The 25,134-nt window shown below is 39.0% G+C and overlaps 1 protein-coding gene across 3 annotated transcripts in view; it reads right to left on the reverse strand.

Moving 5' to 3' along the window:
* LOC150077257 (two pore potassium channel protein sup-9-like) overlaps positions 1-25,134 on the reverse strand; it is a 66,727-nt gene that overhangs the window by 13,099 nt on the left and 28,494 nt on the right. The window contains exon 1 of one of the 3 annotated variants that reach the window (XM_090386123.1): positions 19,858-19,988. The exons of 1 other annotated variant lie outside the window; for it this stretch is intronic. The gene's annotated coding sequence lies outside the window, so the exon portion shown is untranslated. One more of the 3 variants, XM_090386124.1, reaches the window with a different exon arrangement.

Consider the following 25,134-nt stretch of genomic DNA (forward strand, 5'->3'; position numbering starts at 1 on the left):
AATAGCCTTTTAAATTTTGGATAGACTAGCTAACCGGAAATGTTTTTGTACAGATGGCTTTGAAGCGTGCAATGCAAAGAAAATGAGACTTTCTTATTTTATGTTGGATATATTACTAGAGGAAACAGACATCAAAATAAGTTTATTTTAAAAAAGGTTTTAAAATGCATTAAAATCTCTTTACTGCAAATAATTTTTAAAGAATTTTTTTCACTATAACGAAAATATTTCTAGGTCCCGTGACTTCCCTTGTTATTAGAGCTGTTGTTAAAGTCTTGTTTGAACAATAATTTTGATTTAAAATTCAGTTAAACGAATTATTTTTCGAAGTCCATCTAATCCTTAAAATGTACTAATTCACAAAACAAACTTTTTTTTTTTATTGCAAGATTATCAATCTCAGGAAGCATTTATTTGAAGATAAATACGAATTTTTCCCTTTTTAGTACGTTTTCACCTTTTTCGAATGATTCTTCGAAAGACCACTGCAACACCTCACATTTTTGATTTCACTCGAGTTGAATTTTCATATGAATGCGAGATAAAAAAACAAAGTTAGACATTAAAAACAAAATTGGTACATTAATAAGTGAAAAATAACAGTAAGCTATATCTACTGTGTGTCGTATTTCTGAATATGGTGTATCTTATGAAAAAATATACGTTCTATATGACACTCTTCAAACATATTTTTACTTTTGTAGTACATACACGTATTTATTTTTTATTGGATTTTAAGTCTATATTTAAATGAAATAAAGCAAAAATTGCTGACTATATAAGTTATAAAAGTGCAGCAGAATTTCTTTATACAAAGAATGATTGTCCGTGCTGAGAGGGGAGAGATGAAGAGAGGAGGGGAGAGAAATGAGGAGGGATGGAGAGGGGAGAGATGAAGAGAGGAGGGGAGAGAAATGAGGAGGGATGGAGAGGGGAGAGATGAAGAGAGGAGGGGAGAGAAATGAGGAGGGATGGAGAGGGGAGAGATGAAGAGAGGAGGGGAGAGAAATGAGGAGGGATGGAGAGATGGAGAGAGAGGCAATATATATAACATCAGCCATTAGAAACTCAATTTGGGCAAAAAAAAAAAAAAAATAGACAATTTAAATCCCCTGGATCTGATCCAAAGGCCAGAAAAGATTTAATACAAGTACATTACGTTTTACCCAGGAGAGGTGTGAAAGATCATCTTTGCCAAAAGAAGACATGCAATTACGCTCTCGAGGGATTTATCCAAGCTGAAGTCATGACCGTAATTCAAGGAAAAAAAGCAGTGAACGTCAGGCTTATTCAGCTGCATGGACATTTATGGCTGTCAAATGCTGATAAATCGCTAACGAATCGCGCTCCAGAATGCACGAAAGAGATAGCATTCCTAGAGACTCTCATTAAATTGGTCGCGAAATAGGATTAATACGATATATAAAATTCTTCGAACTTACGACTGAGGATGTAAAGCATCTGAAGGTAGATAAACTGGAAATGCAATCTTATACCTGAACTAAACGAAACAAACCCGAAATAAACAGAACTCAACCCAATCTTTGAGTTAGCCGACGTTTGAAACAAGTACTGAACAATTCCCTCTATCGTAAACATCTGTATACTAAGCATTAATAACACCACTTTATAACTAAACCAATCTTTAAATGTCTCTTCCCTCTGAAAAATTATTCGGATTTTTGTTAGTCCGGATTTAGAAACTTCGCATTTTCGTAACACAAGGAGCTTACAGATTTTCAGTTCACTTCAACGTTTTTATACATTCTGAAAGATTAAATTGGATTTTATGCAACTGACAGACAACTTCTCTTAAATATCCAGTCCAATCATCTCAAACAAAGCTTGATGTCATCGGGAATTAATACAAAACAAGATGAAATTATAAAGCGCATTATTGTACAGTAGCGAAATGACAACACGACTACCATCGATGACGTCAATAAGATAACGACAAACGGCTTACATCACCTCTGGCAGGCTGTTATGTGCTTCTAATTAAAGCCATTAATGGTATCTCATGCAGGAATTACAAATGGGATGAGCAACATTTCTTCAAAAACCTTTTAGCGAAATTAGCTTTTCTCTGTAAAAAAAAAAAAAAACAGAATCGTCATCTTGATGAACCCCAAACAGCTGCTGTTGTCTGTAAAGGCTAATACTGATGCTTTAGCGTAAGTCAAGAACCATGTGGAATTACACGCACGCTTTAACTGACGCGATAATAAAAACAAAAAGAATCTGCATCGCTGAATTAATGGGAAAATATCCGTTTTTCTTAGCTAGAATTACGTAGCTTTTGTGCCTTTCTAGAAATGTGAAAGAAAGCTGCAAGAAGATTCTTTTTAATGAATACTCCATCATATGAAGACAAGATGAAAGAATCCGTTCTCGCTTCCTTAACAAGAAATGTTTCCTGTAATGAACGCGGGTTGAGGAATCCGATAATAGGGTTTGTTGGGTAAAGAAAGAAGTTGAGTAAGAATCAGTTTAGATGTAGTTTCTTGTGCAAATCATCTACTGCTAGGACCCTTTCTCGGATCGCCATCAGCGAGTTCACTAATCTGAGAAATCTCTGTGCTCCTGATGCCCATGGAGCATCGACGCCTGTATATTTCAGCCTAAGTAATGCTTCATGGTACACCCCCTATCTAGATGTGGGCTTCTTCCACGGAGGTTGTCATGATTTATGTTAACTCCTGCTCGTGAAGAGCCCTACTGCAATGTACACAGTCGTTCAATAAAGATATCACTTTAAACTTAAAGCCTTAATATTAGCGTTTAAATGGAGATCCATAGAAGTTGGAGTATTGTCTCAGAGAAGCGTGGTACCTGATATATAGAATATATGATTATAAACTTTGAGTTTCAAGCAACTTTGTCTTTTATAATTTATTTTTAAAAATGTTAAGGACATTAAATAGACATAGTGGACGCGTGTCAAGCAGTAATCATCCGCGGACAGATGCAGGGGTAATTAAGATGCACATAACGAGGATAATTAAGTAAAAGATGATTTATATGTTCTGCTATTATAATAAATCACCAGTAAAGAACAAAAAGCGGAGTAAGAAAGTGTCATATTTCAGAGAAAGTTTTATAATTAATAACAAATTGAGTTACATTCGTAATAATTGTATTATTCTGTGACGTAATTGATAAACAACAACACGCATAGAAGAATGTGTACAGGGTTTTCTTTATTTCATAACGATATCGGCAAGGGATGGCTTAACCAGTGGGCAAACTAGGCGATTGAGTATGGCAGAAAAAAAAACAACTGTTCATTACATGTATAAGCAACATGCGCGCTTCAAGGAGATCGTGTTATGGAATCAAGATTTTGGTGAATATTAAATCTTTGAGAGAAGAAATTCCTTGTATCATACTTAATCACAAGTGCCCCGGTGGTCATGCGTTAATCGCCATAATATTGGCAATTATCGTGATCCTAAACCCGATTAGAAAACATGAGAATTGTATTGTTTATTGTAGGCAATTGAAAAATGTGTTCTCTGTAAATTATGGATGCTAAACAGAAAAAATAGAACTATCTTTCTCTGGATCTGAAGTTTCTTTTCGCTGGCTAATAAGCGTGGTAATGACACCATTTACCCTGATGTAAGACTCCTCTGGTGGCTCTAAACATGCAAGGATAACCCAATGTCAAGTGTATCCTTGTACTGTGGGTCACGGTAGTGGCCAGAACATTCTAGAAGGCAACCAAAGTGCCAGGCTGTAACGCTTCCCATCAGTGTCACTGCTGGAGATTGTGACAAGTGCAAGTTGCCCCTGAACGAGTCTGTAGCAGGCACTGAGTGATAAATGGCCGCTACTAATTTGAAAATATCGATCCTTTCACTGTAATAATAGCCACGCCACATGTTTCGTGTTTCGAGTCAATGATTCACTGAATGGACATTGCTGTAATAAACTACTACACACTGATTTCATTCCTTTTGTGTTTTTTTACCCCATACACGATGCTATAATCGATACAAAGTGAGTTCTGGAATCGCCTTGGAAAGTTAACGCTGTCCGCTAGAAGGAGATGCAGTGTAATCGATTAGGCCTAATTGCATCCATGATAAAAATGCTGGTGGCATTTCATTGTCATTAAGGTCTTCTAGAAGACTTGACCCCGCATGGTACGACCTTGATTACCCATAGGAATACAAGCACAGTAACTCAAAAGTAGAATGTTATCTTTTCGTATGCGTGGCTTCAGCGTCTTTTTCCATGAAGGATTTACTTTTCAACTAATTCATTCAGGAAGAGCAATTCTATTCTCATTCTGTTTGGATTAACCCGAATTAAAGAATAAACATTAGTTTCTCGAGAAATGGAACAGCTCATTTTAGAATACCAGAAGATTTCAAACTAGGTTTTTTCGAGAACTTAATTGCTAAAAAAAAACTCGGTGCTTTTCTTGTTATTTCAAACACGAGATTTTTGAACCACACGGTAATATATAGTAGATGAGTTGAACTTCGAGAACAGAATATAAAAAAAATTCAGACGATGCAGAATCCTAGAGGAATGTTGGCCCAGAAAACGGACCTAGGGCAAGTTTAAAAAGAAAAGGTTTCCGTGAATTTGGAGATGAACAATAAAATAAACTGTTGACTGGCTGAACTTCTCACTAATCTTGATGAAAGAGGCGTCTCTCTTAACGCCCCTCCCGTGATCAGTTGGGCAACATGTTCCTATGGACATTGATCTTCGGAAGATAAAAATAGATTATAGAAAGATTGTTGTTGAAGAAACTTACACCATGCTATAACTATTCTAAAACAACCAACGCTTAATGAACTTATGCGCTATGATTTGTACATAGTAAAAGAATAAGTTAATAAATAGCCAATTAAGTGTTAGGGGGAACCCGTACTGCAAAGTATTAAGTTTAGCAAAATAAAGTTGGTGTTCTATCACTGTTGTTATAACCTTCTTTATTGCCATCCTAGCAGTTCATTTTCGGAACCTGAGATCAGTTAGTTTTAATTATCTCGGTGCTTTTGGAATTGACGAATTCTAAGAGAAATACGAGATGTTAAGAATTTTAGCCCATTCTCTTATTTTGATTGAAAATGAGCACTAATAATTTCAAATCACTGATCAAACTTGCTCTCTGTAAATCGAACTGAAGTTGTGTACGTATATGAAGAAACTTGTATTAACGCATATACACCTCATCCTAATGAAAACAAAAACATTTCGTACTAGGGATTTCTCCGAGCAGTAGCTCGTACATCCTCAGTGTATTGTCTGTAAATTGCATGGTTCCAAGTTCAGTTTGTTTGCTGGACGAAAATGTTGAGTTTGTAGGAGATAAAACCATGCAACCCTCGCGTGACTAGTTTGGCCACGTTCCGAAAAATACAGCCCACAAAAATTAGATTAAAATTTTCTATAGTTCTGATAGCAGGCAGTGAACTTAATCTTCAAAATAAGAATAAGCGTGAAGATTGCACTTATAATTTCAGAATGATATTATAAGGTATAGTTTTTTGAGTTCCCATGCAAAAATCGCTCTATTACTCGAATTGGTCAATTCGATCAATAAATGGTTTGAAAATTTCCATGGAATAAGAAGGGGTAGAAGGGATAAAGGAATGGAGTAATTGATCAGGTTAACCTCTTCGCATGTTAATTCTATAGTTTTCTCCTTCTTCCCGAAACTTTGATCCCAACCAGTATAAAGCAGAAAAAAATAGAATCTTCTAAGAAACGTTACCATTAGAGGCAAGTCTGACTTCAACATTATCGCGCCAGAGAGTAATTTACTCACTGTTGTACGTTGCCAAGAAATCAAACGAACTTTACTAAAAGTTGTTCCAAATTGTCTTTTGATGCATTTTTCCGCAAACGCAGTCTTTCTTATCAAACGCTTGCTTTTTTGGTAGAACATAACGCATTTTTGCTAACCATACAACCACGTTCTACAAATCCAGTTAGTTGAAGCTCTTTGCCTCATATTTTCAGATTTTGAGGGAAATATTTAATACGAATTAATTTTTAAAAACGAATCACGTAGCAGAGATCACGCAAATGTACAGTAGTACATGCATTTCAACTTATGGTTCAAATCCATTACCACAAAATGGACACTTGAACCATGATGATAATATTCTGTCAAATAACTTTTCAGTCCTCTGGTTTATGTGGTTGTCAGACTATAAACCAAAATAGAATCCTTGAACGTATTTCAAGTGTATCAATGTGGTTTTGCCTAACATTGTCTTTGAGTTATATGTCACTTGTGCATTATTCCTATTCAGGTCACGCAATAAGCAGCAGATGGGCAGTCAAGGAAGTCAGACCAAGTTCCAGAGGTTTAACTATTTATAAATAATTAAGCTCTCCAAAATTAGACAAATGGCCTACTCCAGATTCCGCAGTATCGGATAATGGTCATTTGACTACATAATTTGGCGTGATGGCCTAAGAAGCCCTTGCTCCAGAAATCCCATGTAACCAACTACATAATTTCGAATTCTGTTTCATGATATTCTCAAGAATAGTTTGAAACAGAATAAGAAATGAAACCATCCAAAAAAAAAAAAAAACCAACTCAACAAACAGACAAATATGAAGTTAATTACGTGCATCTTTTCACAAGCCTCTAGTTTCAATTAGAGTAAGGTTGTAAAATGCTGAGGGCATTGTGTAGGTGTTTCTGCCATTGGCGCACAGAATGATTCTGGATCAAATAATTTATTTATTTATTCACTTACAGTGAGAAGACTGCTTTCGTTAAAACAGCAAAGTGTGTGTAACAACGCTTTACTCTTTTTTTTACAAACAACTGGTAAGGAAATGGAGAAAATACAAAAAGCAATTACTGATCTTACGTTTTTCATTCTTCCCTAAATGGAAATTGGCGACTACAAAGCAATTAGATAGAAGAATTACTGCAATGATTGCTATTTGCGCAGTTGATAGTCTTATATTTTTTTCTAAGGAATCGGTCAGCAAAGGAAATTAAGCTCCCTTAACAGAAGTGGAAAAGGCAAATGAGTTTAGTTAATTTCTTCCAACATATTCATGGTTTAGAGAAGCAGTCTCGAGTTTATGTAATGGCTGTGATTTCTATGATGAAAAGGAGATTTAATTTCACTGGAGTTATTGAATCATCTTGAGAAATGAGACTTTTTGCTGAAGTGATGTCATTAAAGGCACTAGGCTCTTTTCTTATAAACAAGGTGATTATTAAGATCCATCGTAAGTTGTATAGCAGAAGCATATCAGACATATATAACCAAATGATGTATACCTTTGGCTGAACAACATTTTGTATTCAGATAAAGGGCGATTGTACCTTTTGGGAACGTCCCTGATTTTAAAAAGTTGGTTGAAATTCATGTGTTGTACATATGGCAACTTAGTGGTAGCCAGTAGAAGTGGACATGGTAGAGTGTCATTCTCGATATTTTGAAAATGAGCTGGGCTGATGCAATTTATTTAAAATTGCGTCAGTGCAAGAGAGCACAGGCAGTGTTTGTTTTTCAGGGAGCAAATCTTTGATACGGGTCAGAGGAATTTTAGATGTGTATTCAACAAAGATTCACCTGACCAAAGTCTATACGGAAGGTGGTACAGTTCATTTTTTAACGGCGGTAGCGTGCAGAAGCAATAGAGGTCGTCGAAGCATCTCAGACGAGCCAGTTGAAGAGGAACGTCCTGTTTTTGTTCGCAGCCCTCGCATCAGGGGAATTGGACATGCCTTGTGCAACTTTGCACAGAGTCGTACACAACTGGCTGCGTTTTTATGCCTTTGAATTGCAAATGGTCCAAGAAATCGAGCCAAGTGACAAACCACAACGACAAAAATTCGCTGCTATTGATATTCTTGAATACATCAACCGAAACCATGATTTCTTGTGTTGTTTTCCGAAGAGGCAAGAGTTAACATTTTGGGAAAAGTTAACTGAATAGCGAATATGGGATTCTAACCCGCTCCCCAATAACCCTTCGAATGTATCCAAGAGCACATTCGAAAAAGTTTGAAGCTTTAAGATGCACAGAACGACTCGTTCATGGACCGTTGGATTGCGCGTCGTGGACTCATACGATGGCTACTCTTTTCACCTGACATAACTCAATTTTTTTTTCTTCTGGGGTTATGTAAAAGACACGGTTTATTCCACCAAAGTGTCTAACATTACCTTACGTACACGCATCGTGCAAACAATTGCCACCATCAGTGCAGATATGTTGGAATGAACCTGGTCTGAAATTGAGTATCGTTTTAACATTCTTCGTTGCACCAAAGGATCTCATGTAGACTTCTGACTTTTTATTATAAACTGTTTGAGTTTTCTTTCCCAATAAAAGTTAGTTCCTAGTGCACCGGGTTTTATTTTTGCAGACATTTAAAATCTGTGCCGTTCAAAAATTCTCCGGAGGAGGATTAACTGGTTGAGAGTTGACTCAGTTAATCCTCACGGACGTCTAAGTCAGCCTAAGCCAGTTAAAAATATGCACAATCCGTTACGGATGTAGTCTGTTTACATTTTGTAATATTTCTGTAGTCAAGACCTTTGAATATCTTATAAACTGCATTCCCACTCTTGCTTTCTGCCTTGTGGCTCACTGTTGTCATATTTCAGCAATCCTTTAGTTTTACTACACTACTGCAAGGTCATTTAACCTTTACCGACGTTTTTTTTTTAATTTTCTCAATGTACGTCCAACATGTTAAAACGCAAAAGGATTGTTCTTTCTGTTGAACAAAACCTCCTAAATAAACACGAAAAAGGCGTTAAAGTGTCAACTTTAATGAGTCTTTTACTCGACTACATGGAACAACAAAGACACCACTTCACTAAAAAGAAATTTACGTTTGTCACTTAAGTTATTTTTTCGGGAAAACTTTTCCAAATCAACCTTTGCTTCAGATCAAATTTATTACAGCAGGCTAAGACAATGTTCAGGATAAATGTTCTAAATAAATTCAGCATCCCTCGAAGCACGGTGCGGGAGAGCAGGCAAGTTGTAGAAGGCTGTCCGGAACAAGAGGGGATGCATTTCGTCCTCAAACACAGAAGCCTACGGAGAGCGTAGGAGACTTGAAACGTCTAAAATTGCAGTATTGCTAGGTGTCTGCAAAGACTGGATCTGTAGGTCTTGTCCACGTAAATCGCCTCGGAGTTGATATTTAGGTCGTTCAGGAGACCAATCGTGTTTGCTGGAAGTATGACTTGAGCGAGCTGATTTGGTTCAGGCCAGGTCGGATCTTAAATGTTTGGTGATTAGTTGCTCTTCTGTTATCTTTTGCCTATTGATGATGGGAGCATCTAGTCTACTCGAAATAAGCTCGGAGAGGGTCATTATATTGCGAGTAGTGATTATTTGTTTCCAAGGGATCATTCCATGCCGTGTAGAAATAGTAAGGGGATGTCCTGAAGACCTATTGAGGGATCGCAGCAGCCAATACTCAAGCCCCAAGAACTGCTGCAGGCAGGTTGGAGGAGCGGAGGACCAGATTTCCGACGCATAGAGAGCCACGGGTACAACAAGTTTGGATAAATCTAGATATTAGCTTATTGCCGTAACCAACCAGTTCTTGACGAGCAGACCAAAGGGCTGCATAGAATTTGTTTCTTGCTTCCTCGAAGTGCTCCAAAAAACAAATTTAAATCCCAGACCAAACCAAGGTTTCTGTGAGTTTAAAAACTTGATTTGGTGTCCGTTTAAAGAGACGTGCATTGGGATTATTCTTTTCCTCTTTATGAACGTGATCCGGGCAGATTTTTCGGAATTTAGCTAGAGTCCAATGTTATCCAGAAAAGTGTTTACCTCATTTTATTTTCTTTCTTGCAGTTCTTTGGACTGAGCGCTTGTTCTGGCTGATCCGAATGAATGAAGAGCTTCAAATCATCGGCGTACGAGATCATGTTTTGGAAATTTGCCAGCAGAGGTTCCAAAGCAGCTGCTGACAATACGCCGCCCTGTGGAACCCCTCTGCAGACAGTAAAGGAACGAGAGAGACCATTGTACTCTACAAGGAACCGTCTTTCCTGCAAAATTTTGAGTATGGTGAGCAAGTTATCGGAGATCCTCAAGTAGTTCTTCAGAATGTTAAGTTAGGATTTTATGGAAATCCTATCATATGAAGCTTTGACATCAAGAAAAATTTATATCGAGCTGAGCTCGATAATTCAAAGCTTCCTGTATGCGAAAGAGTTTGAAGGAGATTGGTTGTTAGTCGATCTTTCAGGGACCACGGTGTGAAGGTGGCGAGGTGTGTGGTGGAAAAAATGCTCTAAGTTGAGTTAGGATTGCCTTTTCAAAAACTTTAAGGAGCGAAGAGCCCACTAAGATCAGACGAAAAATCCTTCAATTTTTCGCCTCCCATTCTTGGGAATGGGTTTGATGCACAGCCCAAATCTAGAAGAAGAAATCTTTATTGCATACGAAAAAAAATGCATATGCCGTACACAATACCCTTCACGGCTAGAAGCCAGGGGTTTACAGTAAAGGTTAATACAAGGTAAAAGTCTAATATAAAGGTTACAAAGGCTAATACACTGCAATGTACAAAGGCTAATACACTGCAATAAACAAGGATGAGATAGGAGAAAAAATAATCTTATTACTAATTATACAAATGTAATAAAATGAAAGCAAATGGAAAATTTACATATGACACAACAGCATGTTATCATGCTAATTTATCCTCCAGGGAGCAGTCCTCTTACAGTGTTGGAGTCATCTGAGCAGGCGCAGAAAGTTGAAGCAATGTAGTGAGGGATCCATGGGAGTGATGGACAGGTCCTTGGGAGCAGGTTCTAATGCCCTGTGACATGGTCCTGAGAAGGAAGTCGATGGAGTAAGTTCTGCCTGTATTTTTTATCCAATGCGAACTTGTAGAGGTCGCCATCCAATGAGTATACGTACTGCAGCATTTGCACGGGTATGAAGCGATCGGATAACTTTAACCGGTTTGGGGTGGCCTGGAGGACTGGATTGGCCCGAAGGCTTGGGACCGGGATCCTCCAACCACAGTTGGCCCAGAAGTCTGGGTGCGAAATAATGCCAACCATCATTTTTACAGAAAAGACGAGTCTTCTCTCATGGATAATGGCAGGAAGACGTCTGATGTTTAGAGATGCTGCCATCTGGGTGGTCCTTCGTGCAGGGGGAAGTCGGAATTTCCATATGGCCCACTTCAATAGCCAAAATTCGCCCGCAAAAATCCGTCTTAGATGCGTTGCGGCAGTTGAGGTCCAGACTTCTGCTCCATAAAGAATGACCGGATAGACACACGTCTTAATATACCTGCACCCAACGGCCTGGTCATGGACATGCATAAGTTGTTGCTTAAGCATCCACCGGAGTCGACAGAATTTTTTTTGCAGGTGGTCTATGTGTGGAATAAAGGAGAGCTTCTGGTCAAAAATAACGCCCAGGTCGGTGTGTTGCTGCACAACAGAAATCGCGGATCCTCTTATATTGGGTTGCACCATCGTTGGGTTCCGTTTGAGCGAGAAAGTGAGCTGTTTCGACTTCTCAGGATTGATGTGAAGGCCGAAACCGGAGAGGAAGGCCTCGAGGTTCTGGATTTTATGTTCGATTACATTTGTGTAGTCAGCAGTGTCTCCGGGGTTGATAACAGTGAACAGCTTTATATCATCGGCGAAGGTGATAATATCAGTTCGGCCCGTCACGAAAGGCAGAAGAACGGCTGAGAACAAAATACCAGAGAGGACCCCACCTTGTGGGACTCCAGTTGTAATATTTCTGGTGTAGCGTCGATTGGCATCGCGAACAATAATCGTCCTATTCTCAAGCATTGACTGAATGAACCAGAGCACGTCTCCGCCAATGAAGTAATACTCACGTAATAGCCTTATCAACGCGTGAACGGATACGGAATCAAATGCTGCCTGGACGTCGATATAAGTAACGGTGATTTCCGAACCGTGCTCAAATGCTTCGAGGATCTTGGTAGTGGTACTGACTAGATTTGTAGCGGTGGATCTTGACCGGGTGGCATAGTGGATCTGCGGTTGCTGATGTGGCATTATTTGTGTGGTTAACGTTTTCAGAAGAGATTTCTCAAATAACTTTAGTAGGCTTGATGCAGAAGAAATAGGACGGAAGTGACTGAGCTGAGAAGCAGAGCGTATTTTTGGCAGCGGTCTTACTAGATAGACATGCCACATAGGAGGGAAGAATTTTTGATGAAGGATTTTGTTGAATAATGACAGAATGGGATCAACAATAAATGTACTCGGGCATTTCAACATAAACTGAGGAATCCCGTCTGCGCCGGATGCGGCCGTAGGTGCTAAACTGTTTATTGCATCAATCAGTTGATATTTGGTAAGTTGAACTGAATTTAAGAGGTCGGTTGAAATCGGATTGATTGGTAATTCCATTGGTGTGATGGATTCTGGCTGAGCCGCAAACCTAGTTATGTGGTCGAGCCAACTGCTCAGATTGAGTGAGTGAATGGCGTCCTCTGATTTGCTTCTATGGAAGGGCTTCCCTTTATTTATGGTAGCCTCTAGGTGAAGTTTTATTGCCTCCCTCTTATTCCTAATGAAAAGAGCCCTGGCTCGGGAGAATGCAGTTCTGTCCGAGGGTGAGCCGGAGTTTTTCCACCGCTTGTGCATGTTCTGTTTGACGTGGAAGCTTTCAGAGACTTTTCGACTCCACCAGGCCCTTGAATGCTCTGTAATGGTTAGCTTCTTTGTTGCAGCATAGAGAGAGAGACAGTGGCTATCCATCTTGTCATTAGGTCAATTCCGAATTCAGGGTCGCATTCCTCAAGGACATCCCATGGAATTGCCTGGGCTGCATAAACACACCTTTCAGGGTCAAGGTATTTGGGCGCTGTAATAGGTTTGGCTGTGACTTTCCTCCTGCCAGAAGTGATGGGTATTTCTGTTTGCACAGAGAGAATGATGGGGTTATGATCAGACTGTAGGTTGCTTGTCGGGTTTTGATTAGCCACACAATTTGCTGACGCGAACGCGAGGTCCAATGTGCTTTCACCCCTCGTGGGTGGTGTGCTCACCTGTTTAAGACCTAATATGTCTAAATGCTGACTCAGTCTTCTCTTGAGGCTCCCCAGGGTATTTGGGAGATTGAAATCTCCACACACGATATGCTTCAGTGATGAATGGAGATGGTTAATCAGCCAATTGAGGAGTTCAACTACTTGTGCGTCTGGAACTGGTGGGATATACACTGCGGCAATGTCGAGAGAAACGTTCTGGCTGTTGTTGTTTTTAGGTTTTAGTGTGACTAGAACTGCCTCGAAAGAATCGGACTGGCTCGATACTGAGTGGACGATAGAAAATACCTGCTCATTGAACAAAATTGCTACTCCTCCTCCCCTGCGGTTTTCTCTAGACGTACACACCATCTGATATCCTGCAGGCCAAGTAGAAGAAAGTGTTTCTTCACTGGGATCAAGCCATGTTTCTGCAAAGCAAACTACATCCATTGAACTGGACAACAAGAGCTCCTCAACTTCATTCAGTTTGTTCCTCATGGATCGCACATTTTGAAATAGGAGTTGGAATGAAGCTGTTCTCCTGACCTTGACGAGGGATGTACACTGTCTGTTCCGTCTGTGACGCCTTGCTGGTTTTCGATGTGTTGAAACCATGACAGGGATCGTAAAATTCAGAGGTAGAGATGACGGAGATTTTGAGTAGTTTTCTATCACCGTTGAGAGTCTTTTCCGTAGGTGTGTTAAGGGCGAAATATGGAATTACCTTTTTGCTATGGCCAATCCCATATAGAGCAGCTCGGTTGTTAGATGGGAATAGAAATACATCGTCTAGTCAGAGTCTGGACTGTTGTGGACGCCTCTCAGGGGTACTTGAGGGTATCGCTTCATTTCTGCTTCGTGTTTCATAAAATGGTCTGATGATGGTGCCGAGGGGCCATTTGGTGCACGTTCCAATCCTTTCAAACTGGCTTCTGTCACAATAGATGCGAAAAGAAGCATAAGATGTGCTACGAGTGTTCAATTTCTGAATCTTTAAATCCAACTGGAGTTCCTCAAACAGTACATCAGTGACGAGTTCTGCTGACGTGTTAGGGGCCAAACGCGACACAAATAAACTGCTTGGGGAGAGTCGGGGTGATGAGCCAACCGGTTTGAAAGGCTGAAGCTTCGAATTTAGTGCAGTTCCCGTCCAAGTGTTTTTCTTCCTATTCGAACTGTTTTGATTGGTAGTCTGGGCAATTTCTGGTTTGGCACCGAATACCAAGTTGGTGGCAGACCTGGTAGTGGTTCGGGTTTGTTTAGGACTAAGTGACGAGTGAATTCCTGCGTGCAGTTCAAGGGCGTGTGATGTGGAATTTTGGTTTCTGTACTGATCAGGACTTACTTGGTCGGGTGGCACATGAACACCGTTTGTTTCCTTGGGCAGGTTTAGCTTGAGCACATTTGAATATGATTTAGCTTTCTCAGAAGGGTTTTCACCGCAATATCTTGTTCCTCTATTACGCTCATAGACAGTAATAGGCGGCATGTTAGCGACTGCGCCTTTTGGTCGGTTTTCCGCTTCAACGCCAGAGCTAGTTGTCGGGAAGGATACACTTTCAACATAATCTTTTCCCATTTGAGGAGATACAGTGTCAATATCTCTGCTAGCTGGTTTTGAGGTCTGAGGAACCCGCAGAAATGATCTCAATGCGGATCTGTCAGAAAGCATAACGTTACTCTTCAGATCTATCATCTCGTTTTTCAATGCGCTCATTTCCTTTCTAATTTCCTCGTTCTGTGCGCGAAGCTCCTGGTTTATACTGAGTAGAGTGGATAAACATTCATAAATTTTTGGAAATTTCTCCTCTAAATTGTGCATGTGCTCTTCACCCTGCATAGCAGCAGGGTAAACAAATTGCGTAAATGCTTCCGCTATTACGCTGCTAAGGCTATTCAGGTTGCTGAGATGTGAGGTGTGTGTCTGTTCACTCTCTGCATCACGGGGATCTGCGTGTACGGAGCAGGTTCGACCGGCATTTTGGCCGTTGTCAGGACAGATATAACAACAACACGATTTGTTTATAATAGCGGTGTCAGGCTCCGTTTGTGAGCTCATGGCTTTTCCCTTACCATCGCTGGGTGGGGCATTTGTCCGGTCTCGCTCATATTCCAAATGAGGTCTTCCTTCCTGATCCAAATTACTTTCTTTATTCTGCAATTCATTGTTTTGCATATCAGTGAAACGATGAGGGGTTACGGAATTGCCCTCTTCCAAAGTAGTAAGTATTTCTACCGATGCATTGTCTTCTCTTCGCGGAGGGGGGGTACCATTCTCCCTAGTGGCCGTTGCTTTGGTTCCTATTTGTTTTCCCTTTACACAACATTTTCCCAGAAACCCTTTCCTTTTGTTTAGTGACAAGCGAGAGAGGCTTGAATACCCCGAGCATAACAGGCATATTCTGTGCTTTGATTTGCTGCAGATTAAGGTTTCGTCGGCAGAGGTATGACAGAGGTCACATGTCCCAGCAGTTACTGTGATTGTTGTGTTCTTAGTCATCATTGCCGTTAGCAAGCAGCTTCCTGTAATTGCTGAATTAAAAGATTAAAAGAGTCCCTGAGGAAGGGTAGAGGCCGTTTTCAACTCCTGCGGCTAACTGGTCAAATAGCTCTATTCAATGCAGGATCAACGATAACCTTGAAACAAGGTCAAGCAGTTTTATGGCCAGTGTCCATAGTACAATTACTATTAATATAAAAATATTAATATATAATTACCTGATTAAGGCACAGGTCAACGAAGAGTATCACTATGTAACTGGTATCCTTAGGATCATGTAGATACTACACATGGAACTGTTCATAGAGAATTTCTTTCACTATTAAATGAAAACACGGAGCACACAGAGTTTGCGTCCGCACTCGTTGGATATCTTTTTTAATTCCAAAATCTGGGGCACAGTCGAGGTCACAGAGGTTCTATGAAATCCTTCTAGTGTCCAAATCTGGGGCACAGTTGAGGTTCGCAAAATTTCATTAAAGATGTGCAAAAGAGCATCCACAACGAAGACAGGATATTTTAACGATAAACAACGGAAATCTCTGTCCCGACAGTAGCTTTTTTCGGTAACTCGTTTATTACTTTCATTAGATTCTCCTTCGTGATGTTAAGTGTTGACAGTGGGGTCAAATCACGTAATGGGATGGAGATGGGAGGATTCAATTCTTTCTTTATGCGATTATGATCAAAACTATTATCGGCCCACTCAACGAAATGCCTTTCATCCATCTTAATGTTTTTGTAATGCTTTGCAAATGACCACTTTGAACATACTAACCTATTAGCTATGTATCTGTTGTTGGCGTGTCGCTTTTGGTTCAGGAAAAGAGCGTTTCCTTTTAAAATGAAATCACCTGTGGATCCAGTACTGTTCCATTTCCTGTAGACACGTTGCTTGTCCAGAAAAGCGGGCTTCAGGTCTCTTGACCTGAAGCCCGCTTTTCCTTGACCTAAATGGTTTAGTCCATTTAGAGATTCTGATGGTTTTTGAAGCTCCTTGAATTGCATTGCCTTTAGGGGAGAAGCCAGACCATTGGTAGCTTCTTCGTTCGGCAGGGTAAGAAAGTGCTGTCCAGTTGGTTGAGGTGAGAAAACTCATGACATCTTGACTAATGAAATTAACTGAGAAAGTGGTTTTGGTTAGGACTTCGTCATCCCTAGGATGCATCGACGGGAACGTAAAAGCAAACATGAGTGGTTTGTGGTCCGAATTAAACTGTGTTCATCAAATCTGCAGCACGATGAAATACTAGGTCTAACGCTTGGTCGCCCATCCGTGACTCAAGGAAATTCAACTCTAAATTTTCAATGAAGGTGATGAAGTCTCTAGTTTCAGAAAACATATGTAAATACATGTTCTATTATAGGATACTTGGGAATTTATATGGGGGTGCCCTTGTGGGTAGGACAGTTGGTGGGATCGCCGTCCTCCCCACACCGGATGGGAAAGAACTGAGTTCGAATCCCGTCGATGATGGGAATAATTTTTATGGGTCTTTTTCACAACGTGGCTGAGTTAGTCCGTCTCAGACGAGGGTGGTTTGGGCTTTTCGTACAGCAAACAGAAAATCAACCTCAGAACACTATTTACGGACAATATACACAGGGCAACATGGCTTAGTCGGCGATGCTCCTAAAACCCAATAACAACAAACCATATTTATAGGTGGTAGCATATCTCAAAAAAGAATTCAAAGTCCTGGACTAGTCATAGGTATCTAGTAAGCCTGACGAATTTCCCAATTCTTTGTTTCCGATGGTAACTGCGAGGACGATGATGCTGAATATCGCTGTAATCTGAATTTATTTTTTATAAATAATTTCTAAAGAAGGAAAATAAATTCAGTGAGTCCCATTTTTTAAGTAGGCACATAAACGTGCATATACTGAGAATAATCAACAACACGACCTCAGAACACACTATTTACGTGTTATTTTTGAGCTTTTTTAGAAGATAAATCTCTTTATGAGATTCGAAAACTTTAATTTCCAAAATCTGTGATTAAACGAATATTTCTATTTAATCCAGAAAAGTGACTTTAATTCTAGTTTAGCGAATATTTATTTTAATAATTAGGAAGATGGAATATAAGATTAATTAGGTTTTACGTTTATTCCCAAGAAACCTAGAATATTTGTACTTTTAATGAGATGAAATTATCTTTACTAAAATTACGAACTCCTTTCCATATTTATGATTTCAAATTAACAAATAGCGACGGGCTGGAAACACTTTGCACTTCCAAATTAAGTTTCAGCGCCTGCTGGAAAATTAATATCGATACACGTAACGGAAGACATCTGCAGTGACTTCGGCTTTAGAGGGCTTTATTTCTAACGACTCCAAATGCATCAAGCAAACTGCCTTTCTTTATGCCATGACCAGCACGGCCATTAGGTCCTCTGGGACGAACGTGAGAAGTAGTCAGGTGTCTATATACGTGTCGAAGTCCCAAGAGTCACCTGAGGAATCGATTCTAGAAGATAGGAGAAGCCAGAGAAGCAGAGAAAAGTTTGCCGCACACTATTGTACTTACTGAAGATATTTATGTGGCAGTAATTTCGAAGAACATCTCAGTAATAATGCCTCAGGAGATCGTGGTGATTTTTATCCTTAATATTTGGAACATTTATCAGTCCAAGTCTTTTTCGGGAATTGGATTTGAACTGGAAAATATTTGCATGTAGTCTGTCAGTTATGATATCATTTCAGCTGGAGATGTTGCAGCTCTTTGCTGCGTTTTGTTCGCTCAGAACCAGAAAGAGAATTCTTTGACCCACAGGGGAATATTTATTTTAGTTATCTCTGCTAGTTCTTGATGGCCAATATCTGTTATCGGTGCCTTACCAGCAATCACCCATTATACAGCTAGGCTTAAGATGACTTACGATGACTCATTATCAGCCATGTGAGAAGATTATCTCGCTGAACAGAAAAATGACAGAAACTATTACTTTCACTCTTTTATAGCTGGAGTCTAATGTGCGTTGTTTATTTGTGAATTTCACCAAGGGAACAAAGCGTACATTTTCTGTAATGCTGAAGATATAGTGACAGTTAAGTCATATAAGCATCTGCAAGTTGGGTAATCCATTGAGAGACAAGTCTCAAAGTGAATTAAATAAATCTGCTGTGAGACTTGGCTGTCTATGGATTACCGAAATTGAAATTTTAAATAATGCAAAGGAAAATAGACCACCTATAATCTTTAGTGATTGACGAGACCAGCTAAAATGGAAGATAAATTTCTTGAAAAAGAAAGCGATTTTGTTGAAAAGATTGAGATGAACATATCAAGATTTTTCTATACTATATTCGACTTATTAATATGCTATGTTTCGGGAAATAATTGGACATATGATCGGTGTGTCTGCGTATTGGCTGATTCGGAATGTTCTTTCACCAAAGGTTGAATTATAGGAGAAATTAGTTAACTATGCATAAGGAATATTTATTCCTCCGATCAGTTGTGATCCTGCTGACAGTTAAGAAAAATAAATTATCGTCTCCCTGTGTTAAGACAGTCGGTGCACATTAAACACAGCTAATCACACCACTGCTCAACGTTAACCGCAGTTTAAATTCGATCAATGATCACCAATGTTCGTTTACGTGGATGCTAATGTCCTGTACAGATGTGGATGGTAGGAAAAAAAAAAGAGCGCGTGTTAAAAGTTTGCAAGATTTTCGTAGAATAGGGATGAAGGAATGTTAAGCATTTTCATATAGGCTGTTCATTATAGAAATCAAAATTTATTGTTTTTTATGGTGCTGAACGCAGAAACAATAGCCAACATGAATACAGTTTGGAGTTAAATTTTCCCTGGGCTCTTTTGTCATTAGGGTGTTGTAAAATGTGAATTGAGTTTGCAATGGTGGTCTTTAAGATAATTCTTAAAGGTCTATTGACTAATATGAATGCAAAAGTAACGAAATATTAACTCACAACGAACTATTCTTATATGAATTGACTGAGTTTTAATTCATCCAAAAGCGCACTAATTTTCAACCAGACTACCTAATCATTTACTCTTATATACTTATAGTTCTTCAATCAGTAGAATACTCGCAGTGTGACTGAAATCATCAGCAATATACGCTTTATATACCGGAAGTACATTAACCTGTCTCAACAACAACATCCAAATCGGTTTGCCATATTGTTTAACTTCCAAATAAAGTTTTATTTTCAAAATCCTTACCTTTCCGGTTGTGTTTTTTATCTGATTAGCGTATAATCCAGATTTGAGTCAAACTGCGATAAATTTAGCGTTAAATATTCTGCTTCTTGTCGACATTACCATTTGAATTAGAATAGCCAGCGGTCTGAAGAAATTGATGGGTACTCACCGCGAACCTTTCAATGCTAAATTGAATGGAAACATGGCATTTTGCCTTCTTGCATGCATGCTGCAACAAACACTGGATGTATTCACCCTCCGACGAGTACATTTTAACAACGGAGTAGCGTTGTCGGCGGCCTGCATGATTTCGAAACAGTGACTACAAGCGGGAGAAGCAACCACTGCGCCCTCTCGGAAACTGTGAGCAGGAGCCTGTTGTGACTTGCGCATTCAGGGCTACTGTTTCACCACTACGTCATATGCGGTCTCCTCTCTCTCAATACCAAGGAGAGAAGGAGGGAGAATTAAATTATCCTAGTATTATAGGCATAAAGGAGTTCTACAGTAGCAATATGTGGTAACCTAAGAGCGACGTCTGGTAGCTTAAAGCGCAAACTAATTTGCAATTATCGTTCCCTCCAATCAGTGTGGTTTTTCTCAAGGGAAATTTCTTGTTACAAAACTTCGTGTTGGAAAAATGCAAATATTATTTTATGGTTATAATATTAAAGTATCCGATAATTTTCTTTTTGGTTGCAGAAGGAAACGATGTTTTATCTCCCTCTGTTGACTTTCTTAGAGAGGGAAGGTTGGTACTATCACGCTTATAGAAGTCCTTGTGTAAATATCCACGAGGGGATTATCGAGCAGCCAGAATGGATACACTTAATGTCAAACGCATTGGCGAAAAGTCCTCGATATTAAAGACGTAATAAGGTACGAGATGATATCGATACGTTAATATACAGAATTTATTCGAATACCACGAGAATCCATCTAGAAATTTCCACAATAAACAGCTGGAACGAATCTTATAGAATGACTTTTTTTACCTTTTGAGTAAAAGGAGCCGTTTAAAGCTGCGATAGCAGTAATATAAATCTAAATAGACGGGGTCTTTCGACTATAACGGATCCTAACAGCCAGAATAAATCGGCTGAAAATCAAACTTGTGTCAATGGATCAGTTGCTCATGGAACAGATTTCTATTGAAGTAACAACCAAAAGATTCAAGGAGTAAGGCAATTTCACTCGAAAGAGGCTTTTACTTGGAAAAGCTTTACTACGATGTTAATCCGGAAGGCGCCGAGAGTGAGCAGTGACGAAGAACTAAGTACTGTATTTCATTTTCGGCTTATGTCTGCTATATCTTCAAGTAGGATATTAGTTGGCTGTCAGATTCGTGTGAAGCGAGACAGAAATCGACCGATTGTCAGTATCTCAAGAAGCAGTAATGCATGGTTTGGTTTATTTAGAATGTACATCGAGTAACTAAGGCCATGAGGCATCAGTATATAGTATTTGTAAACTGCACGTATTCTATCATTGGTTTTTCCATTTTTTTTTTATGATGAAAACCATTCACTAGTTGGAGAAAATCATAGACTGCTCTCCCAAGATCAACTAACTTGGGCACAGCGTAAAAAAGAGCCCATTAAACTTCTTCCAAACAGGACGGTGGCTACTAAAGTGTGATAGCCATGGACAACTAATGCGAATAGATAACAAGAGATTCTGCCGGAGTGTTTTTATTCAATTGAAAGCAGCATTCAGTGGTCAGTTTATTTTTAATCCATAACTCTCCTTTCCAGTGATGAAGGTTTTTCATTTATGTAGGTGGTTAGAAAGACTTTCTCACTTTAAGAAATATAACTCGTAAATCACAATGGCAGGGTTTTATGAATACAAAAAATTCCCGAAATTGCCAGTAGATGACTGAGAGTACTGTTGGTGTTACCTTGCTGCTTTTACCCACCATTTTCTGTGTTAGCAAGGTGTCAACGAAAGATAAAGCTCCGTTAATCAACCTCTTTTATAAAAATAATGATAGTATTGCAAAACTACCATCTTTTACAAGATTAACTGCTTTGAATACTAATAAGCGTTTTGAAGACAGCCCTCTCACTGAACTTCTTAGCCTAGAGGTGGTTGTCAATTACACAGCCTATAGTTCAAAGAACCGAAGCGGTACGAAATCAGCAAACCAAAGCTAATGTGTTGGCAAAATCTAGCCAATACATTAGTTTTCTTAAATCCTCTAGCATTACCGAGGTTCACTCGAGTGTCTTCGCAAAGTCTTACGACTAAGTTTACATAAATTTTCGTATCAGATTAAACAGTTACTTGGAACCACATGATTATCGAAGATGTTGTGATGATGATGTAAGATTGCTTATTGACCTAATTGCTTAGTGAAAGTTTTGCTATCGAGAATTCTGTGGACGGAATGAATCTCGTTTTCACCTCAAGTGTTCTGTAATTAGCAGGAATTTCCTCACGCAAGCAGTGAAGTATCGTTTCATCTGGTTAAGATGCTGGTGTGGTGCAACGTTACCTTTACTTCTAGACCTTTCTTCATTGGAAAGGTTAATGCAAGTAGCTCTTCGGAAATATGCACCACTAGTGGAGACTAATGTCTGAACCTTTTACAGAATAAAATTATCCCTACATTAAGCAAATGTGCTCTTTGATGACGATAACGTTCTCACAGGACTGTGATGCCGTTCCTAGTGTGGAGCTCTTTCTACAGGCAACATTCTACAAAGAAACACATTAGTGGACATTGGCGGATCCCAGATCTCCCAACCTTATCCCACGAAATTTTGTTATGGGGTTATTTGGATTATCTGCTTCAGACCTACAACGGAATTAATTTAGTTCTCTAAACTAGATCGCTCAAAGTGTGATTGTCAACATTCCAATTCATATATTTAAGGCAACTGTAGTCAATGTTGTTCTCCAAATATCTAGAAAATGAGGGAGGAGCTGCAGAGAACAAATTGTTAATACTCTGCTGGCGGTATTTCTGATAACTATAAATTGTTAAATCTTTGTACGTCTTCATTGAAGATATTTTTGGCAGTTCAATAAGCTACCGTAATTTACCACTCTACCTCGTAACGTGCGTACTGATAGTCAAGCATGTAACTCCAGGACCACAGCCAAATTGCTAACAAATATTGCATTTTCAGTTCTTTGTTGCTCTTTTGCTTTTTTTTTTGTGGTGCGTGCTGATAACAGTGCACTAAAACATTAATTGGACCTTTAATTTTTCGAGTAAAAGATGGAAGAACTTCATGAATACTTCTCATCTATCATTTGTGATTTATATTGCTTCCTTCAATATTTATTAAAAGAATATGAAAAGTAAGGAGTTAGAGTACAAGGGGTCAAATATTATTGGCCTAGTTTTCTCACCAAAGATCCAAGTATCATCGAAAATATGACAGTTCAGGAACCCGTAGCTGAAAACAATCAATGTCATAAAATGGGTAGTTTCGAAAGAAATTTCTGCGGTTAAAGGAAAAAGACCGGGTCTTAACCGTAAGGAGACTACGACGAGCTTAGCTATTCTTGGATTCTATTAACTGACATTACTGTATGTCATTTGAAACTAATGCATTATGGGAAGTATTTAAAAGAGTTATCCTGGAGATCAAAAGCATTCGTTACAGTTGAAGTATCGCGAAAGAAAGATTCCAAAATTGATGAATAGAGCTGAAAACTTTAATTGGACCAAAATAAAAAGCAGCAGTAGTTACAGGCTATCGCACGACGCTGTTTCATACGTTAACTAATGCATAAATATGCTTTCCGGGTGCAGAAATTTCTTATAAATTTCAATAAACCACTGACAGAGTAAGACTTGCAAATAGCTAAATATAAAAATCGTTAGAAGAGAGAGCCAAGGGAGTTCTGCAAACACTTTGCTAATGACTTCCATTGAGTACGTTGGACAAGGTCAAAGTGGTGGAATAATTGATAATCCATGGTTTGGAGTTGAGCAAGTATTTTGCAATGATTATTGGTATCGAAATTACATTAGTACCAAGAGAAAGTGAAGAGAACAGAGAGTGTAAAGCTCCAGAGGTGGATGGCATCCATCCAATTATATTGAAGACGGCGGACATTGAGTACATTCACCATTAGTAATGATAAAGAAATCTTTTTTATATTCACGAGTTATTCCTTTTGACTGGAGAAGTGTCAATGTCTCCCCATTCCATAAGGGAGGAGATGAAGCAGTGGGCTGTTGTAGACCAGTGAGTTTGACTTGTATGGTTGGCAAGATTAGGGAATCTATGGTTAAAGATGTAACTCAGGACCATCTCCATAAGAATGACCCTAAACGGAATATAGTATGTATTCGTGAAAGGGAGATCTTTCCAGACAAATCTGGTGAATTACTATGATAAGGTTATAAAACAGTTGGATGCTAGAAGCAACTTTGACATTATGTAGTTTTTGATACTGTACCTCATTTAAGGTGGTTGTATAAATTAGATAAAGTCAGGATAACAGGGAAGATTCATTAGAGCATTACTGATTGAATGAAAGACAGGAGAACAAAGGGTCGTCATAAATAGGTATACTTCAGAGTGAACTTGTATAACAAGTGGGTGTATCTCTCAAGGATCAGTTCTCGGGCTGCTCTTCTTTATTACCTTCTTAAATAATAATGAGGATTAGATATGATTTTACAAGCGCAAAAGCGACTAAGGCTGGTGTGCTACGACCATTGATGACGGAATAGAGGCGCAGCTATCAAAGTTTGCCGACAACTTAAAGGTGGGGAGAGTGGTAAAGACCACAACCAGGTTGTTTTGATTAAACATACTGTCTGAAAATAACAGCTAAAGTTTAATTCTACCAAATGCAAGATGTGGCATTTAGGTAGCAGGAACCCAATAGACTTTTATAAACTTGGAGAAAATTAAAGGATATTCAGGATAAGAGACTTGGGGTTATGACAAGCATAAAAAATCACAGATGAAACACACATACATTGTGTTCCATCCGTGATTTATCTGAGCAACTACACACCTTAGAACGATCTGATTGAAGAATACGCGGCATTAAGGGAATTAGTAAAACGAATTGAGGTAGAATATTCTCACTGGCGAGTGAGACCACCATCACAGGGCGCTATTCTAAAATCTTAGGGAGAAAAATAGATTGGATATAATGAAGTTTACCTTCGGGCAGTCTGTGTATCATTAAAAGAAGTTGGCTGCAGTGGTGGCCGAGGTAGAAATTCTGGCGAAATTTAAAGAGAAATTGAATAGGAACTTTTTGACGATTAGAATAAGGGATATTTTTTTTTTTTGGAAGATACAGAATAAGATGACTTCCTTGCATCATCATTCTTTATTATTCCAAGGCGGAATTCAAATCCAGACTTTTACCTAGTGCGAAACAGCAGCGGTAGTAGGTACTGTGATTGCCACGAGCAATTTTTAGTTGGAGTGAATTTTAGTTTTCGCTTGTAGAACAACTTTATATT

This window comes from Mastigoproctus giganteus, chromosome 12 (assembly GCF_048544385.1).
Source record: "Mastigoproctus giganteus isolate SK-2022 chromosome 12, ASM4854438v1, whole genome shotgun sequence".
NCBI classification, from domain to species: domain Eukaryota; kingdom Metazoa; phylum Arthropoda; class Arachnida; order Uropygi; family Thelyphonidae; genus Mastigoproctus; species Mastigoproctus giganteus.